At 36.1% G+C, this 21109-nt stretch overlaps 1 long non-coding RNA gene across 1 annotated transcript; it reads right to left on the reverse strand.

Moving 5' to 3' along the window:
• Positions 1-12070: 12070 nt before the first annotated feature.
• LOC129925895 (uncharacterized) lies at positions 12071-20132 on the reverse strand. The gene is made up of 2 exons (XR_008777666.1): positions 17851-20132; positions 12071-12553 (listed from the first exon to the last, which is right to left on the reverse strand). It is a non-coding gene; the product is annotated as an uncharacterized LOC129925895 (long non-coding RNA).
• Positions 20133-21109: the final 977 nt, after the last annotated feature.

The raw sequence follows: 21109 nt of genomic DNA on the forward strand, positions 1-21109 counted from the left end.
TTAAAACAACATAGATCTGGGTTTATTGGTTGGTGCCCCCCCACCCCACCTACCTTTTATTTTTTTTTACTCAAAACTGACCAAACCTTTTTTTTTTTTCATTACACCTAGATCTAGACTCTGGGTATTATCCATTTAAGATCAACTTTGAATGTTCCGCAAATACCCGATCGAATTATGGTAACGCAAAGTTGTGTGTCTGACTCCGAGGTGAGATAAAAGTCTGTTTCTGTTTTTATGTTTGGAAATGAAAAGTTTTTCTACATTCCCAATTCCTCCACCCCCCCTCTTTTTTTCCCCCAACGCATACAGTTGCCACACCTTCAGCCCTAGTAGAGCTAGTACTAACCAGTCTAGGTCATATTTCACAATCACGTGACTTATACCAAGAGAAGCCAATGAAGCCTTCTACTATTCGGCGAACTCTCCACAAGATGAAACCTTAATTGATGGAGCATGGCGCCATGACAGTTTTTAATAACTTACAAGTAGAAGGGAACATTTATTTTTAGGGTGAAGGGGGAGGAGAAAGAGAGATAGATGGTAATAGAGACACGGAAGAAGAGAGAGAGAGTCAATCAGACTGGGAGAGATACACAGAGCGAAGGAGGACTTTTGAGGAGAGACAGAGGGAGAGAAAAAAGAGTGTTAGAGAGAGAAAGAGTGTTCCAGAGAGAGAGAGAGAGAGAGTGTTAGAGAGAGAGAGAGAAAGAGTGTTAGAGAGAGAGAAAGAGTGTTAGAGAGAGAGAGAAAGAGTGTTAGAGAGAGAGAGAGAGAAAGAGTGTTAGAGAGAGAGAGAGAAAGAATGTTAGAGAGAGAGAGAAAGAGTGTTAGAGAGAGAGAAAGAGTGTTAGAGAGAGAGAGAAAGAGTGTTAGAGAGAGAGAAAGAATGTTAGAGAGAGAGAGAAAGAGTGTTAGAGAGAGAGAAAGAGTGTTAGAGAGAGAGAGAAAGAGTGATAGAGAGAGAGAGAAAGAGTGTTAGAGAGAGAGAAAGAGTGTTAGAGAGAGAGAAAGAGTGTTAGAGAGAGAGAGAAAGAGTGTTAGAGAGAGAGAGAGAGAGAGAGAGAGAAAGACGGAAAGATAAAAAAAGAAAGATGGGGGAGGGAGTGAACAAATTTCTAAAGAGGACTTTGTCTCTTGTGTATGTTTTACGTTTTTTTCCGTTGTTGTTTTTTTTCTGTGGTTCCTTTTTTTTTTTATTTTTTTGCTTTTCTATTTGTGCGTGTGTTTCTCTTGTGTTTTGTTTTGTTTATATTTGTATGTCTTACCTTTTGTGTGTGTGTATGCTTGTTGTTTTTTTGTCTGTCCTGTCCTTTTTATTATAATCTATTTTGTGCACTTGTCAAAAATTTTTTTTCTGAAATAGTCGTGCCTCAGTTCCTTGAAATTATTTTTACAACATAAACCTAATCGTGTGGTGTACAGAGACCATCAGCTTTCTGTGTGAGTGCAGTCGGATATTGAAATAAACATGAGACGAACAACGTGACTTTGAATTCAAGACTCACTTCTCAATGTCACTCTCCAGTGTTTGACATCAACAAATCATGTCATCAAGGTCATGTTTAGAAAAATAATGAATTTTTATAAAAAAATTTATTGTAGAATTGGTTCAACGTATAACCATACAGGTGACTCCGTGAACAAAGTTGGATTCTATGAGGGATTCTTGTTTTTACTTCTCTCTCTCTCTCTCTCCCTCTCCCTCCTCTCTCTCCCTATCTCTGTCTCTCTCTCTCTCTCTCTCCCCCCTCTCTCTCCCCCTCTCTATCTCCCTCTCTCCCACTCTCTATCTCCCTCTCTCTCTCCCCCTCTATCTCTTCCTCTCTCTCTCCCTCTCTCTCTCTCTCCCTCCCTCCCTCCCTCTCTCTCTCTCTCTCTCTCTCCTTATCTATCTTCTCCATTCTCGATTGAACGCTAAATAAACCAAGATGCTTGAGCTGTAGTAGCAATGACTGATCGTATGGCTCTACATTGACAAAATGTCAGGATCCTACAATGAAAGAATGGTTTGAACTTGCAATGACAGAATATAGGACCCTACAATGACAGAATGGTAGGACCATAAAATGACAGAATGGTAGGACCTTGCAATGACAAAGGTTGCGCCCTCACAGAGCCTCAAGGCTGAAGAGGCCTCATGATTTTACGTACATTAACCACTCTTGTTTTGCTTTAATTATTTATTTCAAAAGTTCAGAATGGCGGGTCTGCCGTGTGTGCGTGTTAGTATTTTAATCCAATCATTAGTTTCTATTTCTGTAAATGTTTTTGAACTTTTGAACATTTCAAGGTCATTCTCAAGGGAAGACAACACACTCACATTTCGTTGTAGCTGTTTAAATTTTGGTTAAAAACCGCAACCAAAAATATCTAGAGAGTAGTTGCCTCTTAAGCTGTTAAGTAGATTTTTTAGATTTTTTTTTTTTAGACCTAACATGTGTGTGTAACTTAAGATGGCTGCTGAAGCAAAGCTGTAGACGTCTGGTCAATTAGCGCGTGAGATTAGAAACATATTGAAGTCACGTGTCTAGGTACATCCTTACACTTATTGAGATCTACAGTAGGTTAAGTTATTGCTTGAGGTGATAATCAAGTTTCTTGCCTGTTTGATGTTTTTTCCCTCACTTCCTACTAGGTCTATATGGGCCAGTGCTTCTTAAGTGTTGCTACAAGTAAAACCAATCTAAGACGGGAAAAAAAGAGTTAAAGTAGATCCAGAATCTAGATAGATCTAAAAGCTTTAACCCTATTTCTCTCTGAGACTTTTGCTGGCATATACTTATTTGCTTTTTTTTTTAAAACAACAACAACAACAACATTATAATTGATCTACATATACAGGTCCGGATTTAGAGGAGGCCAGGCTGGGCCCCCACAATAAAGATTTTTAAAAATCTAAATTTCGATAGGTTATAAAAACTTGTACGTTGGTATATTTTTATATTCTTTTCGCATTTTAACCGACAATACCCCAATCCTTACATTTGTCCACTCTGTCGTGGTTAAGCTGGACATATTCGCACTTTAAACCAATTCCTGCTGGTTGAAGGACAAGACCCTAATAAGAAGGACATGTCCTCTTGTACCTGACGTCTGGTAACCCTAATCCTACCAGTGATCCCTTGCAACGCTTGAGTGATTTCGCTCCAACCCAAAACGTGTCATTAGTGTACTTCTGATGTCGTGGCTGTTCAAAATTGCAAACCAGCACATGGGAAATATTTGATTCAAAACAACTTTTCAAGTGCATGAATAAACAAGGATAAACAATATAAGTCGAAAGGATGAACAATTATAAGCAGGAACATCTAGCCAAGTTTATTTTAGAATCAAACTTAAGGATTAGATCTATTCGTTTAATGCTTCGACGTTAACAACTGGGAGTCGTGCTATATGACACACAATCCCTGCTTTTAGTTTTATTTTATCAGTTCAAGATTTTTTACCTGGCTCCAAACGCGGATTCTCTTTTTAAATTGAGGAAAATATCATCTGTAAAGAGAATGAAGGGCGATGCGACATGACATAAGAATCGATTAAGAATATCAAAAACTTGGTTAACTTAATTTAAATTATTAATAATGTCTATGAACTATTGACATGAATTATGTAAGTGCTTTACAACCCGAATATTTAAATTGTTCTCTATCTACAAAATAAGTAGATTTTGTTTGTAAAAATTAATGGCACATTTTTATGCATATTTTAAACTCATTTCAGCGAGGGTCAAGGACACAACAACACTGAAGTAAAAAAAAGGAAGGAGAAATTTGATAAGAATCTCTAATAAGATATTTTACGTTATTTAGAAGCTAGGAGATCAACGCACGGAGATAATAAGATGATACTGACAGGAAAGAAAGAAAGAAAATCAATATCAACAAAGTGAATAAGAGAAAAAAAAAGAACGCCTTATTTTTTTTTCTTGTCTGCCAAAGTTTTAACGAGATTCTTATCACAATACAAATCATTTGAAGATGTACAGTGTGTGGAGCTTAGATGTTGTAAATGTTTTTATAGTTGTGTTGTTTTACAGTTCTTTGTTGGAGCTGTTTTCTCTTGGTTTAAAATGTTTTTATTTGAAAAGAATGAATTTTTTCTTTTGTTTTATTGTAAAGTAGCTGTTTTTTTGTTGTTGTTGTTTTTTTGTGATGTTTTAGATTTTGTTAATTTTTTAATTAACGACATTTTCGCTTCTATTGTGTCTGTGTGGAACTCCCATCTTCAGTGAAGACAACAGGAAACTTTGATAAGAGAGAAATGTAGGACTTTCCTTCTCTCTCTCACTCTTTCTCTATCTTTATCTCTCTCTGTCTGTCTCTCTCTCTCTGTGTCTGCCTCTCTCTGTCTGTCTCTCTGTCTGTCTGTCGGTTTCTCTCTGACTCTCTCCCTGTCTCTCTCTCCCTGTCTGTCTGTCTCTCTCTGTCTCTCTCTCCCTGTCTGTCTCTCTCTCTCTGTGTCTGACTCTCTCTGTCTGTCTCTCTCCCTGTCTGTCTCTCTCTCCCTGTCTGTCTCTCTCTCTGTCTTACTGTCTCTCTCTCTGTCTTACTGTCTCTCTGTCTGTCTTTCTGTCTGTCTGTCGTTCTCTCTCTGACTCTCTCCCTGTCTGTCTCTCTCTCTCTCTGTCTCTCTCTGTGTCTCTCTCACTGTCTCTCTCTCTGTCTCTCTCTCCCTGTCTGTCTCTGTGTGTGTGTGTGTCTCTCTCTCTGTCTCCCTCTCCCTGTCTGTCTCTCTCTCCCTGTCTGTCTGTCTGTCTCTCTCTCTAAATGTGTAAAATGGACTAAGGTTTGTTCTTTAACTTTCCTGTTGAATTATTGAACTCCCACTGATGCCATGCAACTCTACTGAGGATTGAGCTGAGTAGTGGCTAAGTGGTAAAGCGCTAGGCTTCCGAAGCCAGGGTTAGGAGTAAAGACTGGGGATTGTAAGGCGCCACTGAGTTCACCCAACTCTAATGGGTACCTGACTTTAGTTGGGGAACGTAACGGTGATTGGTCATTGTGCTGGCCACATGACACCCTGCTCTTTAACAGTTGGCTTAGGTAAAAGATGACCTAACATCAACTTCCCTTTAGATCGTGAGGTCTGAAGGGAAACATTATTCTATGAATATTCGTCTATGTCTATTTTAATAACAAGTTTGAAGTCAATTGAGAGTTTAATTTCAACATTCTTTAATTAACAATTTTAATTATCTATAATTTTTCAATGGCTATTCAGGACAGTTACCATGTGGAGACTCCTACAGAATCAATGTAACTTTACTGAGGGTATCATAGTATTAATATATGTGTATTACTGTGTGGTTTATCATGTCAACTTTTTTTTTACAAATTTGAAGTCAGTTTGGCCTTTAATTTCAATGTTTCAGAAGAGATTTTTTAAAATCTATTATTTTCTAAATTTAGTCACAACAATTACCATGTCATCATATGAATATTGCACTTATCATATGAATATTGCACTTATCATATGAATATTGCACTTATCATATGAATATTGCACTTATCATATAAATATTGCACTTATCATATAAATATTGCACTTATCATATAAATATTGCCCTTATCATATGAATATTGCACTTATCATATGAATATTGCACTTATCATATAAATATTGCACTTATCATAAATATTGCACTTATCATATAAATATTGCACTTATCATATAAATATTGCACTTATCATATGAATATTGCACTTATCATATGAATATTGCACTTATCATATAAATATTGCACTGCGCCTTATCTCTAATTTCTATTTATTATTGTCTAATGGACACGGTATTCAGTAAACATTAGTATCTATATATTAGACTTCACTGATCAATATCAACACCAACTAATCGCTACTTTCTCATTTCAAACCTTAAAACTTAAGTGAATAGCTCTGTTTGTGTTTTTGTTTCCTTGACGGTTTGTCATTTGACCACTCGAACACTTCATCATATAAAACGCACCACCTCCCACCCCTCTCCACTTCAATCACCGCCATGTTGATGATTACCGGGTAAAGTTTAACTAATGGCGAGGCTTGGGGTCAGCGGTCACTTAACTTCTGCCCTTATGGTGACTACAAGTCTGGGATTCTGGGATTCCGAAGATGAACTACTAAGATAGATCATGTAAGATAGATGCGACCTACATATCTGTATAGATGAAACACATAAATATCTATCTATCAATTTCCGACGTGACAAGGTCAAGCATTACCCAGGACTCGCTACTGGGATCGTCTCCCCCTGTTTTGTCTATTTACATTTCTTATTGATTACATCTTAGCAAGGGCTATAAGATTACCTCCCCTTAACTATTCCAATCTTTTTTTTTTATGTGTTTGTTTAAAACTAGAAAATTAAATATCTCTGAAAAACTCAATCTATATCAGATCTCCTCGTGTCTAATGGCTCTTTTCTATTCTCGATCTATAACAGTGTTTATTTCTTATATCGAATTATTCCGAATCATTTCTACAGTTCAATGTCTTGTTGAAATGTAATATTCGAATGCTACGTAAATTTTGCACGATGGCTAATCGTAAGGTCCAATGTTACACAAAACAAATTTTGTATTCACTTATGTCAATTAAATTACTTCAAGTAAAAAAAAGTAAAAAGTTCTCCTTTCAGAGCTTGTGATCTATAGTGCACATAATGTAAAGGTCATCTATTTCTGTGGCCTACTATTAACGAGGGTGTCATGTGTCCAGCACAACGACCAACCGACTCAGAGGCGCCCAAATATCCCATATAAAAATCCCATTCTTCACCAGGATTCAAACCCCCGGTCCAGAAGCCAAGCGCTTTACCGCATAGCCACCGCGAAAGCAAAGATTGATTTAAAGCTGCGTGAAAAAAATATCTTTGTAATTTAAGGGAAAAGAGAAGTTGTTTTGGGATTCAAACTTGGCAGCTGTGTGCCATACCCAAGCAGAAAGCGTCTATGCCAGTTACGAAACAGTCCTCGTAAAACTACTTGACAAGAAACCTTTTCAAATACATTGTACAACATAACTGAATCATTGCTAGGGCTTTTCACTGTCCAAGTTCCTGGCAAAGACTTAAACTTAACATTGCAGACGATTTCGAAAGTGAGGTTAAATCAAAACGAGGCTGTTTATTTATTCTCCTGTCGTCTTGAAGCTTTCAGACAGTGACGTCATACAGGCGTTAGGTCAAGGACAAGCAAAAATGAAAACAAAAATGTAAATGTCAATTTCATAAATTGTTGATTTATTTACTGTCTGAAAAAAAAATCAAAGAACCATTATGTGTATAAACATTTTGTTAAAAAAAAAATCTTGAGCCTTACGACGTGGAGCTAACTTAAACATGACAGAAGTCATCTACAAAAGTTAAAGCAATTACTGGAGGTCAATGTACACTACCAGAATTGAACTAAAAATGACTTAAAGTGGACCAATGATCGTGAAAATGTCAATGTCAGGTTTCAGTCCATTTGTGAGGCTTCTCAAAGTTCTCATTACTTAGTCTTGGCATCTCAGAAGGATGTAACATCTTAAAACTATGTTGGTTCTAATTCTAGTCTCCTTAGTCCCCAGCGACAATAGGTCATCTCATAGAAATTAGATGAATGCGTAGCTGTGGTCAGAATGATGTCGCCCTCAGCTCCCCCCCCTCTCCTAGCAGCTGATGTATAATAAGGAACGGCACGTGCTGATACAGTATCGGATCAGCGTCATCGCAGTCTCTGTCAGGCCCGGGTACGCTATTCTGCCTCAACGTGGCACTCGGGTGGAAAAGATTACTTGAGGAAGTGATAAGGCTAAATGAATAGCAAAACAAACTCCTGTGGGAGTGTCCAAGGGAATGCGAGAGTTTTCCCATTGCACGGTGCGGAGTTGAAAGAGAGCTTTCACGTCGCTGTCGATAACTCATGCGCCGTTCCTCAAGTGACCGTTATATAAATGGCGAGAGTCCTGCATGGTTAGCTTAGTAAAACATAGGAAAATGGCAGGGGTTCCGGGCGTGCACGGCCTTCGGCCATGTATTCTAGTCCAGAGTGCCAGATACATCGGAAATAGCAATGTCTTATATAGGCATTGACTTGGACCTCTTCCAGGCAGAACGATTTGTTCAAGCAGGCTTACACGCCTAGAGTTCGAAGAGACTTCGGCTCAACTCTTTAGACAATCACACGGCTCTGCCACGGTGTTGCACTTTGTGCTGCAAACTACCTAAGCGTCGCCAGTTCCTGATTTTTCCTCAGGTTTGACTCTCGAAGCCTTTCCCATGTTTGGGTATAGTTGCAAGGCTGCAGAGGTTTAAATTCAGTTTTCTTTATCCTAGTTGGGTAGCCAGCCAAAACTGACGAGCCCCTCATGCCCGAAACTTACAGGTTTAGGAGCTAGTTACTTGCCTTTAACCTTCTTGGTCGGTGAAAACTATGCCGCCGACCCAATATCAGAGCCACACGCGAAGGCCAGAAATTGGACTGGGAGACGCATGTCATTGGAAGTATTTTAAAGGTGTTGAAATGATTATATTCCATTACAACTTTTGGCAATGATTATCTTACGGAATGTAACTTCTTAAGCCTTAGAAGTGTGTAACAGTTTAGAAATAAGTAACACACAAAGCACAAGAGCACACATCGTCACATCAGCATGAGAAAATAAGAGATACTAAAACATCAAATCTCTACACCACTTTATATCACACCCACTACTTTATATCACACCCACTACTTTATATCACACCCACTACTTTATATCACACCCACTACTTTACATCACACCCACTACTTTATATCACACCCACTACTTTATATCCCACTACTTTATATCACACCCACTACTTTATATCACACCCACTACTTTACATCACACCCACTACTTTATATCACACCCACTACTTTATATCACACCCACTACTTTATATCACACCCACTACTTTATAATGGAGTTTGTCATAACACCCTAACACACTAAAGACACTGTAATACTGTACTGAAAGATCAATGTAATGAAAGATCAATGTAATGAAAGATCCCTGTACTGAAAGATCAATGTAATGAAAGATCAATGTAATGAAAGATCCCTGTACTGAAAGATCCCTGTACTGAAAGATCAATGTAATGAAAGATCCCTGTACTGAAAGATCAATGTAATGAAAGATCAATGTAATGAAAGATCCCTGTACTGAAAGATCAATGTAATGAAAGATCAATGTAATGAAAGATCCCTGTACTGAAAGATCAATGTAATGAAAGATCAATGTAATGAAAGATCCCTGTACTGAAAGATCAATGTAATGAAAGATCAATGTAATGAAAGATCAATGTATTGAAAGATCAATGTATTGAAAGATCAATGTATTGAAAGATCAATGTAATGAAAGATCAGTGTATTGAAAGATCAATGTAATGAAAGATCAATGTATTGAAAGATCAATGTAATGAAAGATCAATGTATTGAAAGATCAATGTAATGAAAGATCAATGTATTGAAAGATCAATGTAATGAAAGATCAATGTATTGAAAGATCAATGTAATGAAAGATCAATGTAATGAAAGATCAATGTATTGAAAGATCAATGTAATGAAAGATCAATGTATTGAAAGATCACTGTAATGAAAGATCAATGTATTGAAAGATCAATGTAATGAAAGATCAATGTATTGAAAGATCAATGTATTGAAAGATCAATTATGCCAACTAAATAATGAAATCATTTGGTGCAACAAGCAAATGAGCTTAGACATTCGATTCTACAGGGGAGGGGGGGGGGCAGAAATTTGATTCTACAGGGGAGGGGGGGGGGCAGACATTTGATTCTACAGGGGAAGGGGGGGCAGACATTTGATTCTACAGGGGGAGTGGGGAGGGGCAGACATTTGATTCTACAGGGGGAGGGGGGGCAGACATTTGATTCTACAGGGGAGGGGGGGCAGACATTTGATTCTACAGGGGAGGGGGGGGGGCAGACATTTGATTCTACAGGGGGAGGGGGGGGCAGACATTTGAGTCTACAGGGGGAGGGGGGGGCAGACACTTGATTCTACAGGGGAGGGGGGATGACATTTGATTCTACAGTGGAGGAGGGATGACATTTGATTCTACAGGGGGAGGGGGGATGACATTTGATTCTACAGGGGAGGGGGGATGACATTTGATTCTACAGGGGAGGGGGGGCAGACATTTGATTCTACAGGGGAGGGGGGCAGACATTTGATTCTACAGGGGGGGATGACATTTGATTCTACAGGGGGAGGGGGGCAGACATTCGATTCTAGAGGGGGGGGATGACATTTGATTCTACAGGGGAGGGGGGGGCAGACATTTGATTCTACAGGGGAGGGGGGGGGCAGACATTCGATTCTACAGGGGGGGATGACATTTGATTCTACAGGGGGAGGGGGGGCAGACATTCGATTCTACAGGGGGGGATGACATTTGATTCTACAGGGGGAGGGGGGCAGACATTTGATTCTACAGGAGGGGGGGGCAGACTTCTGCACACCGGATACACCAAATAGCCAGCTATTTATAGTTATCGGCGGTGGATAAAAATCTCCGATTGAAGAAGGTAAACAGAAAGTGGCAGCTTAGCTCTACACTTTACAGTGTACAACCGTGGCACCTACATGTGTAAGTACTTGGTGGCCTCTACATTGATTGCTACACATAGCTGACAAGGTCACGTTGACCGACGTTCAGTCTAGCCCTGCCAGGAATATAGAGGTCATCCGTAAGTGACGTCCGCACAAAAACTGACTTAATGAAATCCCATCCGCGTTCACTCGGACCATATGAAACTATCCCACCCACTCTTTTTTTTTTTCCACTTTTTTAACAACCATTGATATTTACATTCCGTTCAATTTAGTTCGGTCCACACACACACACACACACACACACTCCATCTGAGCGGGCGTTTTAATTGGTTGACGCCTTTCTTTATTAAGATTCATGCTGACATTCAATGTCTCTGAACATAAACGTTCGCTATGAAGAGCGTGAGGCTGTAGCTCAATACAAATACAATCTGTCACTGCCACATTTGTTTTTATTTAGCTTGTTAGCCACTTTCCATGTCAGCATTCTAAAGGAGTAATTTTTTAGCAGGCGTGTATTACGAAACCTGGTTTTACGGCATTGTTACGACTTTTAGTTGTGTAACTTTTAGTTATATATCTCTGTAAGCACGCGCTGTAAGCTAACCAGCATAAGTGTCCATGGAGAATTCCTGTGAGGTCATTTGACCTGATTCTTCCCAAGTCCAGAAACAAGGAACGGCTTTTCGCCAATACACATGTTTTGAAGGGGGGTCCATCAACTGGCTGTTAGTGAATGACAAGGTTTGATATATCAATTTCTGCAGCCCCCTCCCTTTACCTAAGTAAAACGAAGCCGCAGATCTATCACAAGGGGATTCTTTTATATTGTAATAACTTAAGTGAGGCAACTCAACGAGGCACATATATGTTTATTTACACGACATCACAGGTACACAAAACGTCTATCTTAGACACAGTCTTTTCACTTCGGCTCTCAACTTGGGCGGAAATCGTTCTCTCCTCTCTTCCTAATGTTGACATCCTTTCCAGTCTAGTTTATCACAGCGCATATTACACGACCAACATGGAAAGTGGTTGATACAATGAACATGTGTGGCTGTTTCGCTCAAATGTAATACAGACAGGAAGTACAGGAACACACCCAAAATACAAACAACAACAATTTAAATTAAAACTTTTGAAATACATTCATACAGGCAAAAAAGATTCTTTATAGTTCATAATTGATTGAAAGTACTGAGTAGATCTTTGTTCTGACTAGAAGCGCAAATAAAACTTCCCATTTAATTCTACCTACTCCTAAACATGTGTCGGTAAATTCTCTCTCTCTCTCTATATATATATATATATATATATATATATATTGTGATGTTGCTAGTTCAGGCTGTCTTGAAGTCAACCAATTACTCTGCAATCGTTTGGGTGTAATTGTTCGGGTGTATTACGTGCAGTTGAACGACAATCCAAACAAGGACTATACAACATCTATTTTAACAAGTGAAGAGATGTAGTCAACTCTGATGAACAATTGTACATGGATTTATTCTGATAAAAGGCCACAGTAGAAGTCTCTGTCACTAAACACGTCGTTACCCTGGAGTGTTCTATCGCTAACTGATTTTTCAGTCTCTAACCCAACATATCCCAAACGTCACTAGTCCCGTTCAATATGCGTCTCCTATGGTGCGTCGCTAAATAACTAACCTATATAAATAAGGTGTCTAACAGATTCCTCCCCCCCTTGAAAAAAAAATATGTCAATATTTTTCCACTACTGTCAAGTCTTACAAGGGCATTTTCAATTTAAGGGGAAGACAAACAAACATAAAATCTTGACATCTTCATCTTGACTTCTTCATCCTAACTTGACAGTTCCTCATATTCAATGTCAATGTTCATAACATTCCAGAATCATCTTCATTGGTACACAGTTCATCATGTAGGAAAATGTGGCATCTTATGGGCACGTCATACATTCACAAAAGATGTTCTTCACTGGCAGTAATCTGATAAAATACAACATTTCAAAAAACAATTATAGACTTTATTTACACATTCAATAAATTTTTTTTTTTTTTACCACCCTTTTATACGCTTTTGTCCATTTTTCTTTTATACTCACCCTTTTCCATAGAACTAACTTTCGTCAATGGTATATGAAATGATTCACACAAAAAAAAATATCCATACTTACTTTTAAATGCTTAACATCAAATTTACTTATCTCCCTTTTCCATAACATATAAATGGTGTCAATATATTAATATATTACATACTCAATATAATCATAGTTTATTTACAAAATTATTTCACTTCAATGTCATTCTAGACAATAGATCAGCTACAATATTCACAGATCCACTAATAGCTTTCACTTCAAATTTATATTCCTGTAGTGCTAAGAACCATCTATAAACACGACTGTTTTTCATGCTCTTTTGCTGTATATACTGAATAGGTTTATGATCAGTTAATAATATGAATTTCCTTCCTATTAGATAGCTCTCTAGCTTAGTAATTACCCATATTACAGCTAAGGCTTCTCTTTCAATGACACTATATTTTTTTTCTGCCTCTGACAATTTTCTACTTACATATAATATAGGATGTAAGTTATCATAGTTCTGCATTAAACAACCACCAATAGCATTACCAGATGCATCAGTTGTGACATAAAATATTTTGTCTTTATCAGGCAGCCTTAATATTAGTTCATGACTAAAAACATCTTTAATTCTGTCAATAGCTTTCACACATTCCTCATTACAGACTACTTTTTGAGGTTTTCCTTTTTTAAGTAAGTCATTTAATGGATTCACTATTTCTGCTAAGTTCTTTATAAACTTTCTGTAATAATTTACTATTCCTAATATGCTTTTAATTTGTCTTTTTGTTGTAGGTATTTCAATATTAAGTACTTTCTTTATGTTATCTTCAATAGGGCTAATCATGTTGTTATTTACTTTATGTCCTAAGAAAATTATTTCCTCCAATCCTATTTCTACTTTTTCTGCTTGAATTGTAAGTCCACTTTCTTTTATTATTTTAAACACTTCTTTTACATCTACCAAATGTTCCTCCCAACTATTATTAAAAATACATATGTCATCCAAATAGCAAATAACATTTTCTTTGTTTCCAATTATCATGTTCATCATTCTATTAAATGTGGCTGGTGCATTTACTAATCCAAAACTCATATAATTCCATTGAAAAATACCATATGGTGTTACAAATGCTGTGTAAGGTTTTGCATTTTCTGTTAAAGGTATTTGCCAATAACCTTTAGTTAAATCTAATTTAGTAAAAAAATTTGCTCCATTTAATTTATGTAAAATATCCTCTATATTTGGCATTGGATATGGGTCAAATTCTGTGATGTTGTTAAGTTTCCTATAATCAATACATAACCTTATATCTCCATTCTTCTTTTTGGCTATCACAATTGGTGAAGCATAAGGAGATGTTGATGGTTCAATTATACCTGATTCTAGTAAATTGTCTATTTCTTTCTTTACTTTGACTTGTAAATGTAGCGGTATTCTATATGGCTTAAGCTTGATAGGTTTTGTGTCTGTTACTTTAATGTCATGTTTAATAATATTTGTTTTTCCTGGTATGCTGGAAAAAATTTCTTTGTATTCCTGTATTATTTTAGTTATATCTTTTGACTTTTCCTTAGTTAAATTATTAAGATTAATCTTTTGCCAAGTTTGATTCTCTTTTGTTTCTATTACAGGTATTTCCTTAATATCATTTTCATTGTGATTTTCATTTGTTATCATCATTAAGCATTCTTCTCTTTCTGAAAATGTATTTTCTATTTCCTCCTGAATGTTTTGTATTAACTCATCTTCTCTATCATAATACAGTTTCAAATTATTTATGTGATATGTTTTAATTTTCCCATTTATTTCAATTTGATAATTCACATCATTAATTTGTTTTATCACCTTAAATGGACCTTTCCATTGTTTACCAATTTTATTTTTCAGGTCATTTATCAATATTAATACATTGTTTCCTACTTCTAGTGTTTTCAATTGTCTTTTCTTATTTAGATTCTCATGAGCATTTTGTTTGTACTTCTTATTGTTGTTATATGCTTGAGTCCATATTTCTTTCAATTCTGTTGTGATTGTTGTTTTACTGTCATTATTTAATTTATTCTCATTGTCTATTAGATTTTCTTTAAAAACATCTAATTCATCTCTAGGTTTTCTTCCATGTATTATTTCATATGGTGAAAATTGTGTTGCTTCATGGATGTTGTTTCTATGAGCAAATAGTACATAGTTAATGTAATGATCCCACTTGTTCTGATTATTCTGAATTATCTTTGTTAGTGATCTTTTTAATGAACCACCATATCGTTCACATAAACCGTTACTCTCTGGGCGGTAAACCGAAGAGTATATGTGTTGTATATTGTATTGTTTAGTCCATTTCTTAAATTGTTCTGACTTAAACTGAGATCCCTGATCACTCAATATAATTTTAGGTATACCATGTCTTGTAATTACTTTTTGAGTTATGGCATTAATGATATTTTCTGCACTTGTATTTGATAATGGGATTGCCTCTGGGTATCTACTAAACATGTCTATTACTGTTAGAATGTATTTGTTATTATTTTCAGTTTGAATTAAAGGACCTATTAAATCAATAGATACTTTCTGAAATGGTTCTGTAGGTTCATCCATTTCTTGAATAGGTGCTTTATTCACTAAGCTTTTGTTAGATCTCTTTTGACATATGTCACATGAGTTTATGTATTTGTTGATTGTTGCTTTCATTTTGGGCCAAAATACTTGTTTTGACAAATTCCTATAACATTTCTTTACTCCCCTATGTGCTGCTAAATTATTATCATGTGTCATGATTAAAACATCTTTCCAATATTTCTGTGGTAAGACAAGTTGTTTTATTTTCTTGTTATCATTACTTGTTTGTCTAAATAATATTTTATTCTCTATACAAAATTTCTCCATTGGATTATTATTGTTTTTATCTGATATTCTTGAATAAATTTTCCCAATAATATTGTCATTCATTTGTTCTAATGCAAATGTGGGTATTGTTTCTTTTTCACTTTGAGATATTTGTGTTTCAAGACTATTTTGTGTTTCATTTTCTATCTCTCTTTCCTTAATATCTGTATTTTCTATTTGTATTACATTACTGGTTTCTTTTTCTTCATCATTACTTATTACATTTATTGTATTTTCCTGTTTCTTATCTTGTTTATCCATTGATCTTGTTATTATCATACTTGTTATATTTTGTGTTTCTATGTTTTCATAATTTTGTCTTATGTTTTTGTATTTGTTTTGCCAGTCTTCTAATTCTTTTCTAGAACATTCTTTAACTCCTTTTATGTTTCCTACCAACATATCATATCTCATTTCTGGTATTGCAATGCCATCACAATAACCAGTGAAAAATGGAGTTTCAATGTATACCCTTATAGCTTTAAATTCCCTTACAGTGCCATCTGCTAGTTCTACTTTCTTAGTAAACCCTTTATACCAATGAGGTTTGACAAATTTAGTTTTTACTGCCAAAGTGTTACAACCTGAATCCCTAATTAATTCCACCGGAATTCTATTTACAAACCCTGGGTACACTGCAAAATTGTTCCTATTTCCTTCCATGAAATATACCCTATCTGTACCTTTATTTTTGTATTCCCTACTGTAACTCCTATTTCTATAATTTCCCCTGTCATTCCTATCTCTACTCCTATATCTACTGTTATTTTGTTCATTGTATCTATTTCTACTTCCAGACCTACTATTCCCTCTTCTACAGTTAGCTGCTATATGACCTTTTCCTTGACATTTAAAACATGTTATTTCACTATATTTTCTATTTCCACTATTTGATCTGTTTCTATTTCTACTTCTATCAACATTTTCTTTGGTGTATCCTATTAAATCTACTTTGCTCTTATCTCTATCAGAAAATGGTTTATTTGGATAGGCATTTTTGTATACTCTCATTATTTCTGTTATTTCATCTATAGTTTTTGGATTTCTTTCTCTAATAAAAGATTGTAATTGAGGATCACATTTATTTACAAAGTTGTCCACTAGAATAAAATTTTTTAATCCCTCATAAGAGTTATTCACTTTTTCTAATTTTACCCACTTATTGAAAAAATCCTTTTCCATATTAATAGTAGTTTGGGGTTCTATTCCTAATGATGGTATATTGTCAAAGTATTTCTTTCTAAAAGTTGTAGCATTATGACCATAAGCATTCAATAACTCTCTTTTTAAAACCTGATAGCTATCATCAATATGATGGTCATGATTTTGGCATATTGTTAGAGCTTGACCATGAACAAAGTCTATCAGTATTTCAGACCATTCTTCTTCAGGCATATTAAATGTAGACATTTTTGCCTCATATCTTTTCAGGAAATCACCAATGTCATCCTTCTGTTCATCAAAACTTTGTATCTTTCTCTTTAGCCATGTTTGCGAATTAGGGTTGTCTCTTTGTGTGGTAATATTATTTGAGTTATTTGTGTTGTTTCCTTGTTCAATTTGAGCTCTGGCTTGTGCTGCATCCAATCTCATCTTCTCCATTTTAGCTTCATGCTCTCTAATTTTTTCTCTTTCTTTGTCTTGCCTTTCTACCTCTTCTTTTCTTATTTTATCTTGACGTTCCATTTGTTCCCTCACAACTTGCTGTACATAAGCTGCTAAGTCCTTTCCTTTTAACTCCATGGCCTTTCCATCCTGCATAGCTGTTTCCTTAACCTCCTTTAGGTCCACATATGATGATGTAGCCATTGTGTTTTATATTTTATATATATTTTTACTTAGCCTATATTGGTTATGGCTATACTTTAAATTTATTTTATATTTAGGTTTTTACACACTTTTATACCAATTTTAAGTGTTATGTCTCTATAGATTTAGTAAATAAGTAAATCTAGTCTGAGTTATATTCAGATCTGTATATTAGGTCTAGTATCACACAAATTTAAATCTAGTATCTTATAGTATGTATAATAATACCTTTTAGATCTATAGTTATCAAGAGCACTATGACTTTTAGATCTAGTATGAATAATTATGATTAATTTTAAAATTTGGTATGACTGAAGTCACAGTGAAGTGTCTAGAGTAAATTCAAAGACTGTCTAGAGTCTAGATCTACTATCTAGAGTAGATAAAATAGATTTCTTAGATCCAATCCAGAAATTATGGTTCTATTTAACCATATGAAACAAATACATGTATACAATGTCAAATATATCTTCAACAAGATATATATATCTAGAATGTACTACCTTCATTCATTTTTCAATTAATAATATTTCAAATTAGAGTCTAGATAATCAAATGTACCAAAGAGTTGTACAATTTGTAGATCTAAATTTAGCCAGACGATAGTGTTTGACTACATAGCCAGTTTCGGCATTATTCTCATGGCAAAATCATATTTGATTTTAACCGCTCAAACTAAAATTATTTTAGTCTGATTCACAGTAAAAGAATCCTACCCGCACTTTCTATCATTAAGTGAAAAAAAATACAGATCTAATTAAATTAATAAAAATAAATAATTTAAAATAATATAAACAAATGAAATAATTAAAATGAGACTATCGCTATGGGTTGGGATGTGACAATATGGCACACAATGATAACGTCACGAAGTAACCAGGCAACAACGGATATGACGTTTACACAAACAAAACAAATTACAACCCTAAATGTATAATATAGTTTTTCATCTAAATTATGTCTTTACCCCGAACGGGTTTAAGGCTTCAGCACCACCTGATTTTACTCAGGCTAACATACCAAATTTAGACAAAATCTATTTCTAAGGGCAATCTAAACATATACTAATAAGAAAAATGGCACTTAGCTTTTGATAAGAAAGATCCCTTTGTTCGGACTCCCGAATATGCTAGATCACAACAAATTCCACTGCCTCTCTTCCAGTTCTGACTGTTCTCCGGTGCTACCAGTATCCCACGTAATGCCACAGATGTCCTGATATGCCACAGCAAAATGTCCCAGTTTCTTCGATGACTGTTGATGACCGTATGTGTAGTTCCGACGACTTTGTGTACACAGTTACTGACGAATAGGTTAACGGTTCTTCTGGCGATGACTTGACTTGTGTAGGCGACTACTGACAAATAACAGTCTCTTGACGGCAACTTGATCTGGACGACTGACGAATAACGAATTTCTTGACGATGACTTGGTCTGGGCTGACAAATAACGGCTTTCTTGACGATGACTTGAGCTGGGCTGACGAATAACGACTTTCTTGACGATGACTTGATCTGGGCTGACGAATAACGGTTCTCTAAAATAGTTCACTGCTTCTGCTGCTACTCTGGTAGTACGACGAAGTTTGCTGTTGTACTCTGCTTCACTAGACCAAACTGTCCAATGTAGACTAGGTGAAACCAAGGTCACCTCCGACGACGTTCCGTTATACGACTAACGGTTTTCAACGAAATTAAGTGGATGTAGCTGTTTCCACAACTTCACTGCTAACAAGTCTAGATATGGTCTAGACCGACGAATACTATATATATCAATGTTCAGCAACGAAAATTACGATTTTACTAACCTTCCAAAGGTTAAACACAGTGACCGTTATAAAAGTGGTAAGCAACCGGTTCAATGAGCAAACTGCTCCACAAGAATCTCTCCAAGGGTAAGACGACAGAGCGATTTAGTTAGCTACTAAACTTGTAGTACTCACAATACTTCTGACAGCGGGCAAACTGTCCTTCTCGAACTGACGAGGTAAAACTTGATACTCGATGTGGCTCCTATGACGAAGAAAAAAATATGTCCAACAGGTTCACTAGCGATCTCTCACCCGTTATGAATGAACGGTTTCTCTGGTTGTAGGTCGATTCAGCATATGAAGATCAGGCGTTGATAATATACTGGTTAAGTAGACCAGACGTTGCGATGATTACTGTCCTGACGAAGGTCACCCTGAGTTAACGGCTCGTTGAACGTGCGATCAAACAGGCGACGACTGCATGTAGATCTAGAACAAAGTCACTCTGCGATGATTCTGATGATTCTGTGTTCAGCCGTACTCCGATGAAATCTTATATCTTCGAGTGCACGACCCTCACCTGAGTAAACGTTCTGCTTCGAGGTCCGGTTCGATGTTCAGCTTCATCAGGGGTCCGGCTTCGAGGTTCGGGGTCGCCACTGTGATGTTGCTAGTTCAGGCTGTCTTGAAGTCAACCAATTACTCTGCAATCGTTTGGGTGTAATTGTTCGGGTGTATTACGTGCAGTTGAACGACAATCCAAACAAGGACTATACAACATCTATTTTAACAAGTGAAGAGATGTAGTCAACTCTGATGAACAATTGTACATGGATTTATTCTGATAAAAGGCCACAGTAGAAGTCTCTGTCACTAAACACGTCGTTACCCTGGAGTGTTCTATCGCTAACTGATTTTTCAGTCTCTAACCCAACATATCCCAAACGTCACTAGTCCCGTTCAATATGCGTCTCCTATGGTGCGTCGCTAAATAACTAACCTATATAAATAAGGTGTCTAACAATATATATATATATATATATATATATATATATATATATATATATATATATATATATATATATATATATATAAACAAGGTTACAAAGACAGCTTCAGTGGAAACACAAACTCAAAATTGGCCCCCGAAGTGGTCCACACAGGCAGGTAAAGAGGCAGGTTTCAATATTTACAGAAAGAATATCAGAATGAAATTCTATCGAAGGCAAATGACAGATAAGAATGGAGAAAGAAGGATGACAGATCTTGTGTGGTGCCCCAAAGGTCCAGCAGACCAAGGGATAGGTGAAAGTGAAGGTGAAGTTAGATGTGAACCTGGCCTAACTGATTTCATATAATGATTATATAATTGATCTATTTGTTTTGTATAGGGTGAATCTCTTATTCAAAGCCTCATAAAAACAAAGCAAAATAAACAAAAAACCTTTTGGTTTTGTGTCTTCAACTTTGGCTGCTCTCTGCTGTTCACACGATAATATGAAAAACTACTTATTAATTGTTGTTTTAAATTATGTTCCGCTTATATGCATATTAAATAGAATTTTTCTCTTTGAAAAAAATAGTAACCATTTTTTTTTGTAAATGTAGTAATTAGTATGACAGAACTTACATATCTTAGCATTAAATTTGTAAAAAAAAAATGTTATTTAAATGTGTTAAAAATATGGTAAATAGTGTTAGACACCTTATTTATATAGGTTAGTTATTTAGCGACGCACCATAGAAGACGCATATTGAACGGGACTAGTGACGTTTGGGATATGTTGGGTTAGAGACTGAAAAATCAGTTAGCGATAGAACATTCCAGGGTAACGACGTGTTTAGTGACAGAGACTTCTACTGTGGCCTTTTATCAGAATAAATCTATGTGAACTTGTTCATCAGAGTTGACTACATCTCTTCACTTGTTAAAAACAGGTGTTGTTTTATTTTGTCTGACTTGTTGGTCAACTACACGTAATACACCCGAACAATTACACCCAAACGCTTGC

This window comes from Biomphalaria glabrata, chromosome 4 (genome assembly GCF_947242115.1).
Source record: "Biomphalaria glabrata chromosome 4, xgBioGlab47.1, whole genome shotgun sequence".
In the NCBI taxonomy this organism is placed as follows: Eukaryota; Metazoa; Mollusca; class Gastropoda; family Planorbidae; genus Biomphalaria; species Biomphalaria glabrata.